The 12,208-nt window shown below is 38.9% G+C and overlaps 1 protein-coding gene across 17 annotated transcripts in view; it reads left to right on the forward strand.

The window, feature by feature from the left end:
- ZHX3 (zinc fingers and homeoboxes 3) overlaps positions 1-12,208 on the forward strand; it is a 142,375-nt gene that overhangs the window by 45,553 nt on the left and 84,614 nt on the right. For 9 of the 17 annotated variants that reach the window (XM_037982774.2, XM_037982775.2, XM_037982773.2 and 6 more), the window contains exon 2: positions 8,109-8,212. The exons of 1 other annotated variant lie outside the window; for it this stretch is intronic. The gene's annotated coding sequence lies outside the window, so the exon portion shown is untranslated. Of the gene's footprint in view, positions 1-8,108; positions 8,226-9,566; positions 9,714-12,208 lie in introns of all 17 variants that reach the window. 7 more of the 17 variants (XM_037982776.2, XM_037982766.2, XM_008017278.3 and 4 more) reach the window with 3 other exon arrangements.

Genomic DNA, 12,208 nt, shown 5'->3' on the forward strand with positions numbered 1-12,208 from the left:
TTTTTGTCAAATGTTTATACTTATGTAAACACCACCCCCAATCAGTATACAGAACATTTTTGCCACTCTAGAAAAGTTTCCTCCTTATGCTGTCTTGTCTGTCTTCATCATTCTATTGTGATTTTTACCACCATAAATTTTGTCTTTTCTAGAACTCCACATTTTATTTTCTATCTGACTTCTTTTGCTCACCATGCTTTGGAGATTCATCCATGACATGTGTATCAGAAATGTATTCTTTTTTATTGCTGAGTAGTATTCCATTGTATGAATATCACAATTTTTAAAATCTCTTCTTATGCTGACAGGTATGTAGGATGTGTCCAGGTTTTGTCTATTTAAAAATTGGGGGTGGTTTGTAGCTATGTCATAAACCCCAGTGTGCTTTGTTTCTCCTTTTTTCTGTCTGGCAGGGCTTGTGAAGCAAGCATTTGCCCTGCAGTTAAGGGCTCGTTTCCAGGCGCTTATAACTAAGACCACCACAAAGAGAACAGAAAACAAAACTAAAGTGAGCCCGCCAAGTCCCAGGCGGACGCCTCAAGGGTTCAGATCTTGGGCACAGAACGACAGGCCTGCAAATTGAAAACTCCCTTTATAGAAAGAAAAAAAAAAGAGCTAAGCATTGAGAGAGCTCAGGGCACCCAATTAGAGACCAAGAGAGCCACTACCACATTGGATCAAATCACAGCAGTTGCTTTGAGACAGAGAGGTTACTCAAAACGCTGAGCCTTGACTATACTGAGAGTGAGGAGGGGCACTTCCTCTCCCCAGCAGCCTTGCAGCAAATGTCCCTGAAGTGCCTTATCTGGGCTTCCTTCTGCAGAGGCTTCAGGCTTAGGAGTACTGGGATATACTCTTAAAGCACTTCCCTAACTGCTTTTCCAACATGAGCTACAGTTTAAAAAAAAAAAAAAAAAGGAAAACAGACTCTTAAGGGTGGAATTGGGGGATATACTTGATAACTGGAAAACAAAAAAAATCCCCCAGACTCAAGTGGCTATAATACATTCAGGTATTGAGCACACTCCGTTAGAGCAGGAATTCTGAGCTCTGGGTTTGAGAGGCCCAGGATGCCTCTTTCTGTGACAAACAGGGCACAGCACCTCCTCTCCTGTCTCATACCTTGTAGAGTTCATTTTCCTCTATGCCACCACCAACCAAAGAGAATGTGGCCTTTATCCTGTTTCCTTGGACACTGCCTCTGTATCCAGCCCATCCTCTGAATTTTTGTTTGTTTGGTGTTTTTGTAAATTTATTTTTATTTTTTGTATTTCTTCTGTCCTCTGAATCTTCACACAGAGTTCAGGTTAACTGAGTGCAACTAGAGCTGAAGAAATGGAGAGGGAGAAGTACAGTCATTCAGTTAGCTTGTTGAAGACACTCTTAGAAGATGGGAAATTGTGTGGGCCCTGAAGGACCTGAAGATAGGACCCTCATTAGGCAGTGGTGTAAGACCAAAGAATAGGAAGTCCTCTCCACCTGCCGTGTTAGAAGGGCTTTCCAGTTCTGGAAGAATTTGTGGCAAAACTCATGCCATGAGAGTGAGTCTCCTATGGATGTTATGCTGACCAGCCTTGCTCACTGTGCTGATTGCTTGGCATCGGACTCAGCCAGCAAGAGTCTACCCTATGTCCATCCTAATCCAGTTCTCCTCATCACTGGACTGTTGTCTCTCTGTTGTGTCACTGCATCAGGTTTTTACCTGGTTACCTTCTGGCCCCCATTTCTTGCCTGGGCCTATTTTTTTTTCCCTTGCCCTCTTCAACTTAAACTTTCTGGTGAAAACAAAAAATAAACATTGACTCAGAAATTCAAATTTTACATTAGCTAACATGCTCTGCCAAAGCACTGACCCTGAGCATCTGCCAGATGATATTTTTATTGCTTTTAGTTTCATTATAGGTGGCAAAATACATGGAATTGTATTTCTTTTTCCTAGGATTTGGTGGTGGTTTATTTCAACAGATGGTATTTTCTGACTGAAGGTATTTATAAACAGTTTCTTTTCTTTTCTTTTTTTTTGAGACGGAGTTTCACTCTTGTTGCCCAGGCTGGAGTGCAAATGGCATGATCTTGGCTCACTGCAACCTCTGCCTCCTGGGTTCAAGTGATTCTCCTGCTTCACCCTCCCGAGTAGCTGGAATTACAGGTGCCCATCTCCACGCCCTGCTAATTTTTGTATTTTTAGTAGAGACAGGGTTTCACCCTGCTAGCTAGGCTGGTCTCAAACTTCTGACCCCAGTCGATCCACCTGCCTTGGCCTCCCAAAGTGCTGGGATTACAGGCGTGAGCCACCGCGCCTGGCCCAGTTTGATTCTTAAGATCCTTTCTGATGTTGCTGGATCACCTTGGACTATGAGTTTCATGTAGCTTGTACATTGAAAGGAGGTGCAAACTGAAGCTTTGAAAAGTTGACACTAAACATCACAACTGAGGCAATCGCTGCCCCTCACTCAGACTCATAATCTACTGGTTTCAAATGACTTTTATTTTAGGGGAATATATATTTTCCTTGCAATTGCTAGTCTTATAAAACTCCACAGTGATTTTTCCTGGGTTATTGTGTTATCGTCAGTTCTAATTTTGATGTGTGAGCAAAAACCAAATTGTATCCAGCTCAAGTTACCTTTATAATGTCAAGTGATTGTTCTCTCACAGACTTTAGCCAAAAAATTTTAAAGAAAAGACTTGTAAAAGCCTTCCTCTCCAACCGACACCCTGTCCAATTATAGTTGATACTTTAAGCTCTGACTCTCAAGCTTCTGTGAGCAAAATCTTTGTCGAAGTAGCTAATGTTACATAATCTATTTGGGGGGATTTAAACTACATGAAAGAGTCCCTGATACCATTCTGTGAAGTCTGTTAAACAACTTAACTCTTATCAGTGAACAAATAAGCTTCATGCGTCTCTCTTCCTCTACTGGGAACTGAAGATAATGAAACTTAATCATAAGTCAGGAAAATGAAAATCCTTAAGTTCTGACCTTTTCCATAGTCCAAAGCAAATGAAATAGTAAGACACTACATAATTTACACTCATTCTCTGGAATATGAATTTTGGATTATCAGTGGCAAGTGTAAACTTCATATTTGTGACATACTCTGGGATATTAGTAAATTACCATAGAGATACAGACAACTAAAGAAGTTAGTGTATCACCTTATCAAGGATGTTTTAAGATAACCTTAAAATTACATCATAGAATGGAAAGACATCCATGGATTAGAAGACTTAATATTATAAAGATGACAATACTACTCAAAGTGATATAAAGATTCAGTGCAATCTTGACCAAAATTCCAGTAGCTATTTTTGCAGAAATAGGAAGGCTGATCCTAAAATTCATATAGAGCTGCAGGGGACCTGAATAGTCAAAACAATCTTGAAAAAGAAAAACAAAGTTGGAGTATTCATGCTTCCCAGTTTCAAAAGATACTACAAAGCTACAATAATCAAAATAGGTGTAGGCATAAGAACAGACATATAGATCAGTGGAATAAAACTGAGAGTCCAGAAATAAACCCATACATCTGTGATCTTTGAGAACAGTGCCAAGATGATTCACTGGGGAAAGGACAATCTCTTTAACAAATGGTGCAGGTACAACTGGATATCTACATGCAAAAGAGTGAAGTTGGACCCCACACATACTAAAATTAACTCAAAGTGGAGTGGACCAAAGAACTAATTATAAGAGGTAAGACTATAAACTCTTAGAAGAAAACATAAGGGTAAATCTTCATGACCTTGGATTTGGTAATGGATTCTTAGAAATGACACCAAAAGCACAAGCAACGAAAGAAAAAAAAAATAGACAAATTGGACTGCATCAAATGTTAAAATTTTGCAGCAAAGGACACTGTCAAGTAAGTGGAAAGGCAACCTGCAGAATGGGAGGAGATATCTGCAAATCTGTTAAGAGTTTTTTTTTTTTTTTTAAACAACTGAACAACAGAAAAGATAACCCAATGAAAATATGGGGAAGGGACTTGAATAGACATTTTCTAAAGATATGTAAATGGCCAAGAAACATATGAAAAGATTTCCTGGGTCTTTGGTCATTAAGGAAATGCAAATCAAAGCCACAATGATAGACCATTTCACACCCACTAAGATGGCCATACTTTAAAAACAAAAACAGAAAATTATAAGCATCGATGAGGATGTGGAGAAATTAGAACCTTGTACTTTACTGTTGGGAAAGTAAAATGGTGAAGCCACGTGAAAAACAGTAGTTACTCATAGAATTCCATATAGAATTACCATATGACCCAGCAATTCCACTCCTGGTTATATAGCCAGTAATTGAAAACAGGTATTCAGATAACTACTTGTACACTCATGTTCATGGCAACACTATTCACAATAGCCAAAAGATGGAAACAACCCAAATGTCTGTCAGTGAATGAATGGATGAGCAAGATGTGCATCTGTACAGTGGAATATTTTTCAGCCATAAATAGGAATGAAGTACTGATGCATGCTACAATGTAGATGAACTTTGAAACATTATGCAGAGTGAAAGAAAGCCAACCCAAAAGGTCACATATTGTTTGATTGCATTTATATGAAATCTCCACAAGAGGTAATTTTATGGAGACATAAAGCATATTAGTGGTTGTCAGGAGCTGGAGGAGGAGGAGTAGGAGGAGGAGGAGGAATAGGAGTGACTGCTTAATGAATACAAGGTTCATTTTGGGGTGATGAAAGTATTTTGGAACTAGGTAGATGTAATGGTTGCACAATATTGTGAATGTGCTAATGTCACTGAATTGTACATTTAAAATGGTTAATATTACATTATGTGAATTTTCAACTTTTAAAATTACATCATATAGTTTCTGTGATCTCACAGATAACTGTGGCTTTGCTGTCATAGTTACCTTGTGACTGTTGGAACCCATGTGCTTTGTACATTGGGAAGTTCTTTCCAGCTCTGGACAGGAAAACATGAAGACAGATGATCCCAAGTAGGTTTCTCCCTAAACTAACAATTAAGGAATATAGTTTCACTTTTTCATTTTTATTTGTTGAAACTGGTAAAGCTTCTACCTTGAGTGGGTCTGGATTTTTTTTTTAAATTTATCAGACCACATTGGTCTGATATTGTTTCCTTCATTTAATTTGAAAAAGCTTGTTTAAAATAACTTTATTTGGAGATGGAATAATTTTTTGGTTTATGAAAATTTAAAGGAATTGTAAAAGAATCTAAGACATACTTACGAAATTGCAGTCAAGTTTTTCTGGTGATTTTGTATGCTATACTGCTAGAGATTTTTGTGATACTTTCTAAAATCATTTCAAAAAAATTTTTTTTTAATTGTCAGTGGCCTTGGTGTCAGGAATAAGAAAATTGTATTCAGATCTGTCAAGCAGAGCCTGTGCAAAAATGGAAAACATTAATTTTTTATTTTTATCTCATCTGTTTTGTTTTTTGAAGGAGGAGCTTTAGGCTATAGTCTGGCAAAGGATCTGAGAAGAGCTTCTTACTCAGAAAGCTAGAAGTGTTTTGCCAATTATTATGAAGCTTTTCTTTATGAATGAGACTGTTGCTTCTGGCCCGCAGTCAGTGCTGTTTTTGGAGACTTGTTTCTCCAGCAAATGTTGTCTTCCACACTCCTACCTGCTTCCTCTTATGATCCAAAATATGCCATCCAGACTAAAAATCTGTAAATGTGAAGCAAACAAAGATAACTGGTTTATAGTGGATTGCACTCATGGTTTTTGGCATCATCTGAATCAACCAATCAACTGAACTCTAATGCCTTGGTTGAGTAAGGGTGTTGCAATTTTAAAGTTAGAAGGGATCTGGCAAGCATAGGAAAATATCTGTCATGCCGACTATTTTTCTAAAGAAACTTTTGTAGGCTGGGCACTGTGGCTCACGCCTGTGATCCCAACACTTTTGGAGGCTGAGGCGGGCGGATCACAAGGTCAAGAGATTGAGACCATCTGGCCAACATGGTGAAACCCTGTCTCTACTAAAAATACAAAAATTAGCTGGGTATGGTGGTGTGTACCTGTAGTCCCAGCTACTCGGGAAGTTGAGGCAGGAGAATTGCTTGAACCTGGGAGGCGGAGGTTGCAGTGAGCTGAGATAGCGCCATTGCACTCCAGCCTGGGAGACAGAGGGAGACTGTATCAAAAACAAAAAACAAGAAACAAAACAACTTTTGTAGAGACTGTGGTCTGTCTCACTCTGGTGCCCAGGTTTGTCTTGAACTCCTGGCCTCAAGTAGTCTTCTTTCTCAGCCTCCCAGAGGATAATTTTCAAAAAATAAGCAAAGATGAGGTTTAAGTTAGAGAGAATTAGAAGTTGTTTTTCAGTAAATTATTAATAAGGATAAATTTTCAAGAGCTAATTCAACTAGACATTGAGCTACTTTAGGCGTACCAGGACAGAAGTAGAAAAAGTGAAATAGATGGATGACACTGTAGCTTACTGCACAATTATATTTGCCCAGGCACCCCTGGCTATGAACAGCAGCATCGTGCATAATCCTTTTTAATTTTTTTGAGGTGGAGTCTCGCTCTGTCGCCCCGGCTGGAGTGCAGTGGTGTGATCTTAGCTCACTGTAAGCTCCACCTCCCGGGTTTGTGCCATTCTCCTGCCTCAGCCTCCCGAGTAGCTGGGACTACAGGCGCCCGCAACCATACCTGGATGATTTTTTTGTATTTTTAATAGAGACAGGATGTCACCATGTTAGTCAGGATGGTCTCGACCTCCTGACCTTGTGATCTGCCCGCCTCGGCCTCCCAAAGTGCTAGGATTACAGGTGTAAGCCACTGCGCCTGGCCTTTTTTTTTTTTTTTTTTTAGTGGAGTTTCGTTCTGTTGCCCAGCCTGAAGTGCAGTGGTGTGATCTTGGCTCACTGCAACCTCTGCCTCCCGGTTTCAAGTAATTCTTCTGCCTCAACCTCCTGAGTAGCTGGGATTACAGGCATGCACCACTACGCCTGGCTAATTTTTGTATTTTTAGTTGAGACAGGGTTTCACCATGTTGGTCGGGCTGGTCTCGAACTCCTGACCTTGTGATCTGCCCGCCTTGGCCTCCCAAAGTAAGTGCTGGGATTACAGACATGAGCCACCGTACCCAGCCTTAACATAATGCTTTTCTTTGGGTAATTTACCTAATAAGTTTCCTCATCTGGGTGATTAGAATATAGAATCAACTTCATAGGGTCATTGTAAGGATTGGATTAATGTACTTAAAGCTCTTAGAACAATCCCTGATGCAGTGTAAAGCTAGATGTGTGTATGTTAAAGACATAAGACGGTGGTGTTAAGAAGTTAAGAAGTCACTTTGGTGAGGATTTTTTTTTTTTTTTTTGAGGGGCAAACCTGTGTACATTCATAGATGCTCATAGTCATGGTACAATAGAGTGTAGTGTACCAATGCCTAGACGTCTGTTGGAAGTTCTGAGACCTTCTGGTATACTCACTTTGGGACCATTTTACTGCTAATGAGCATCTCAACCAAAGAGAATTCTTCAAGTAAGAAGTAAGAACTCAAAAGTAGTGGTTTTTCAACTGTTTCCCATGAAGCATCTCTGGTTGTCTGTTGGAAACATAGTTACTGTCTCATTCATTTGCCGAAAGTGCCCATGATGAAATACAGGGGTAATGGTCAGAGACAGAGATGAAAACAGTTCCTTGGCCTGAAACTCACAGTCTGAGCCATTTTTGTACCTCTAGAATCCATACCAGGAAAACCCAAATGGAAGAACATCAGAAAATAGCACATTCTTGAAGTTATAAAGCAACACATCTGTTAATATTTCTGCCAAGCTATCTCAAACTTAGCTGGGAGAGAGAGATGGAAACTCATTGGTGGAAAGAGCGTTAAAATTACAGATTTTGTCCTGATCTGTTATCAGAGACCAATGAGTTTGCTTTATTTCTATGTTCTAGTTTCTACTAGAAATTTTAATAGTTTCAAATTGCTAGTTTGTATTTCGATAACCTCTTTTTACCCTTGTCTCGTTGGTTTTTCTGTTTATGTATAGTTCTGGTGCAAATGAATTAGGAAAGGAGACTAATGAGATTGGATAACTCAGCCTCCTGAAATGTTTTCTCATGAAGTGATGATGCGCTGCTTCTTTTATAGGACTGAAATGCAACTGCAGAAGCAACATGCAACCTTTTAAAGATGCTTGTGGGACTGCATAAAGTGAAGAGGGAAACTGGAGAAAACAATGAAGTAAGGAAAAAGTATGTTTCCCGGGTAAATAACAAGCTTGTCAGTTTTCCCAAGTTTCTTGCTACATCAATTACCGCAACTTTGTAATGCATAAGGCTTTATAATTATATTTAATCTTTGCATTGCTACTAAACATTATTTTCTCCTCCCTTGTTTTTTATTGCTGAACTCTTTCATCAAATCATTCTTTTTTGGATTAATCTAAAAATCTGCATTGAATCTACAACTTAGATGATTTCTTCGATCATTTGATAGGAATCTGTTATAGGTTGACCACTGAGATCATAAGAGTATCCTGTGTTGTGTCTCTGTGATGTGCAGGGTGAGTCAAAGTGTCAGCTTTTAGTCTGAGTGCAGAACTTACACTTGATTGACTTGAAAAACTAGAAAACTAATTTGAATACCAATTATTCAAGCCATATTCTCAGGTTACAATATATGTGGCACTACACACATCTCTGGGATATGTGGAATAGGATACCTTAAAAAAAAATCTAGTGTATTTAATGATGGGCATATATTCACAATATACTATTAAAAAGCAGTTACAAAACATATTAAAATTTAAACCAGGAAAACCTTTTTTTAATGCTAAACTTCATATGGAAAACAAAGCACACTAGCAAACAATCATTGTAAGTAGACATAGCCTTCACTTGATGAAATAGATATGCCCTAGTAAGCTTTTTAAATAAAGCACATCTTTTACATTATTTTCCATTATTAAGAAACTTTCACCAGTAAGCTGAATAGAAAATTTTAGAAGGAGTGAAAGAAATGGAGGCAGAGTCATTGATGATATGTGATGCTGGAAGTTCTGTACAACTTCCTTAGACAACTCCATGGCAACATCTCTCTCTTCTCCTTCACAAGCCTGGGGACCACCAGCCCGTGGGCATTTTCCCACAAGTGTAACTTCTGGAACTTTCTGTCTTGTGGTGGGCACCTTCCCTATGCTTCAGTAATGGATTGCTGCAGGTGTAATTTTGGGTATTCTTCCTTGATTGTTATTTAACTTTGAGTCTTAAAATTGAGTAAAACTGTTTAGTGGCTTTATATATCAATCCTCTAAACTAAAAATGTCGTAAGTTTCTTGTGTACACATCTCCTAGTGCTCAGTCTCATCCTGACTGCTTCATCACACTGGTCTCCTGGCCATGCTTCTGTCTGCCCAGAAATATTCCTGCTTTGGAGCCATTGTTCTTGTTCCCTCTGCCTGGAATCATCTTCTCCCAGATAGCCAAATGACTACTGCTCTCCTTCTTCAGGTTTCTGCTCCAAAGATGCCTTCTATGGTACCCTCAGCTGAAAACGATACCTTACCATACCCTGGAATCACTCTATCCTTCTCTGTTTTTTCTATAGCATTTATCACCATCCAGCCACTGTAGATAAATTTGATTGGCTGTCTCCCTGCCTTCCCTTCACACCCAGTACCTTCCCTGCCTGAACTCCTCTTTGTGGGAAAGATTATCCCCAGAATCTAAACCAGTGCTGGACAATAGATGCTCAGTAAGTATTTGTTGAGTGAATAAATGAAGCATGCTTATGTTAGGAGGATTAAGAAGATTTGGAGATCATGTGATTGGATTGAAAATGATTAACGGAAAAAATTGTGGAGGAAGTATCTTAAACTGGATGTGAAAAGTCTGATAAACAGCAGGGCTTAAAAATCATTGTCAAAGATAGCTCTTTGATCTAGAAGGTAATTTAGAGCCACTTTAGGAATATAAATGGCAGATCAGATATTTATACTAAAAAACATAAAATATTAAACAAATGTCTAGGAAAGCTATGGATGGTAATTAATTGGGAGGTTTAGGCTAGGCGCGGTGGCTTACGCCTGTAATCCCAGCACTTTGGGAGGTCGAGGCAGGTGGATCTTTTGAGGTCAGGAGTGCAAGACCAGCCTGACCAGTATGGTGAAACCCCATCTGTACTAAAAATACAAAAAAAAATTATCAGGCATGGTGGCAGGCGCCTGTAATCCCAGCTACTTGGGAGGGTGTGAGAATTACTTGAACCCACGAGGCAGAGGTTGCAGTGATCCAAGATCGTGCCACGGCACTCCAGCCTGGGCAACAGGGTGAGATTCTGTCTTCAAAAAAAAAAAAAAAAAAAGATTGGGAGGTTAACAAAAAGAGTTAGAGTGGTTCAGGTGAGACGTGACCTGAAAGAAGAATATCATGGTCAAGGTAGAGGGAACAGGTGGGCCCTAGAAATGCCTATTGAATTTGATAACTGGTAGGATGGGGACATTGCATATGACTGGAGGTTGCAGTGGAGGAAGGTTAATGGGAAGGTCAAAGTCAAACTGGAATCACTGAGAGTTTTCTTATATGTCCGTCTCTGTACCTACTACCTGGTAACACTGAACCATCTTGACTACAGCTTATCTCATTTTTGCCACTCTGCTTCTACCTATGAAGTATGATGTTTATTCTACACATCACGCTTTTTCTGTTTCACCTTTAAGGTCTTTTAAAATTAATCTTTCACTTTTAGAGGCACATACCATCTGACTCAGCAGTTTAATATAGCATTTCTAGAAATTTATCTTACATATGACCTCATACAGCTATGCAGGTAATCCTAGAGTACCTCAGCCTCTATCAAATCCTCACGCATGCCTCCTACCCCATTAACACTTGGAAAGAGAATAATTGTCTATCGCTGCCATTGTTCTGTTGTGGCCATGGGTCTTGTCCCCCTCCACTGGTTCTGGTATTAATTGCCCACCTTTTTGCCTAAACTGCAGTGGACTAGAGACGTTTGTACAGGAGCTAACTATGTCTTCTCTCAGGTTTCTTCTTTTGAACATTTGTTCCTTATGGCAATCTTTCTCTACCCATTTGTGAATATCATGAATGGTTAATAGTAATACTTTTTTACTTTGTATTTTTAAAGCTATTTAGGTAATTAAGTATATAGTAGTGGGCATCTCTACTTGGCTGAACATTAAAATCACCTCAGAAGCTTTATAAATTTCTAATCCCTGGTCTCACCCTCAGAGACTCTGAGACAATTTATCTTGGGGCGCTGTGGACATTAACATTTAAAAAGCTGCCCAACAAATTTCATGTACACTCAAGCTTGAGGACCAGGAATACTGTAAGTTTTTCCATATTGATGATGACTGTGATCACTTGAAATTTATCATAATGGCTGGGGGCGGTGGCTCACGCCTGTAATCCCAGCACTTTGGGAGGCCAAGGCAGGCGGATCACCTGAGGTCGGAAGTTTGAGACCAGCCTGACCAACATGGAGAAACCCCATCTCTACTAAAAATACAAAATTAGCCTGGCGTGGTGCCTGCCTGTAATCCCAGCTATTCAGGAGGCTGAGGCAGGAGAATCGCTTGAACCCGGGAGGCGGAGGTTGTGGTGAGCCGGGTTTGTGCCATTGCGCTCCAGCCTGGGCAACAAAAACGAAACTCCGTTTAAAAAAAAAAAAAAAAAAATTATTATAACGATTTAAGTGAGTCCTTTGGTTTTTGTAAGTTTACAAAGGTGTTATATTTTAAAAAAGTATATATAACATCTGCCTTTATTGTATTTGTGTCTCATTTATTTTTATGTTGCTTTTTGTTGGAAGGAACTTCTGATACTGTATTAACAGTGATTATAAAATGCTTATTTTGTGCTTACTTTTAATGACTGCATAGCTTGTTTTTTCCCTTGAAGTATAATTGATATTTGGTTCAGTAAATAGGTACTCAATCAGGGTAAGAAAATGTACCTTTACTATTAGTTTCAGAATTTTAAAATTAAGAATAGGTATTAGATTTTAACAAATGAATTTTTTTATTTCTGTTGACACAAATAAAAATTTTAAAATCTATTTCTAGGTTCTATTTGCTATTCTTTTAAATTTTTGAGCATAAGTTCGGAGTGAACTTTGTGTATAGTTTTCTCTCTTTCCATTTCTTTTAGCCAGTTTTTGGGTCAGATTAGTAGAATAATTAGATAACCTATATCTTGACCTATTTTTGGCATGATTTATATCAC

The sequence above is a fragment of the Chlorocebus sabaeus genome, chromosome 2, assembly GCF_047675955.1.
Source record: "Chlorocebus sabaeus isolate Y175 chromosome 2, mChlSab1.0.hap1, whole genome shotgun sequence".
Taxonomy (NCBI): Eukaryota; Metazoa; Chordata; class Mammalia; order Primates; family Cercopithecidae; genus Chlorocebus; species Chlorocebus sabaeus.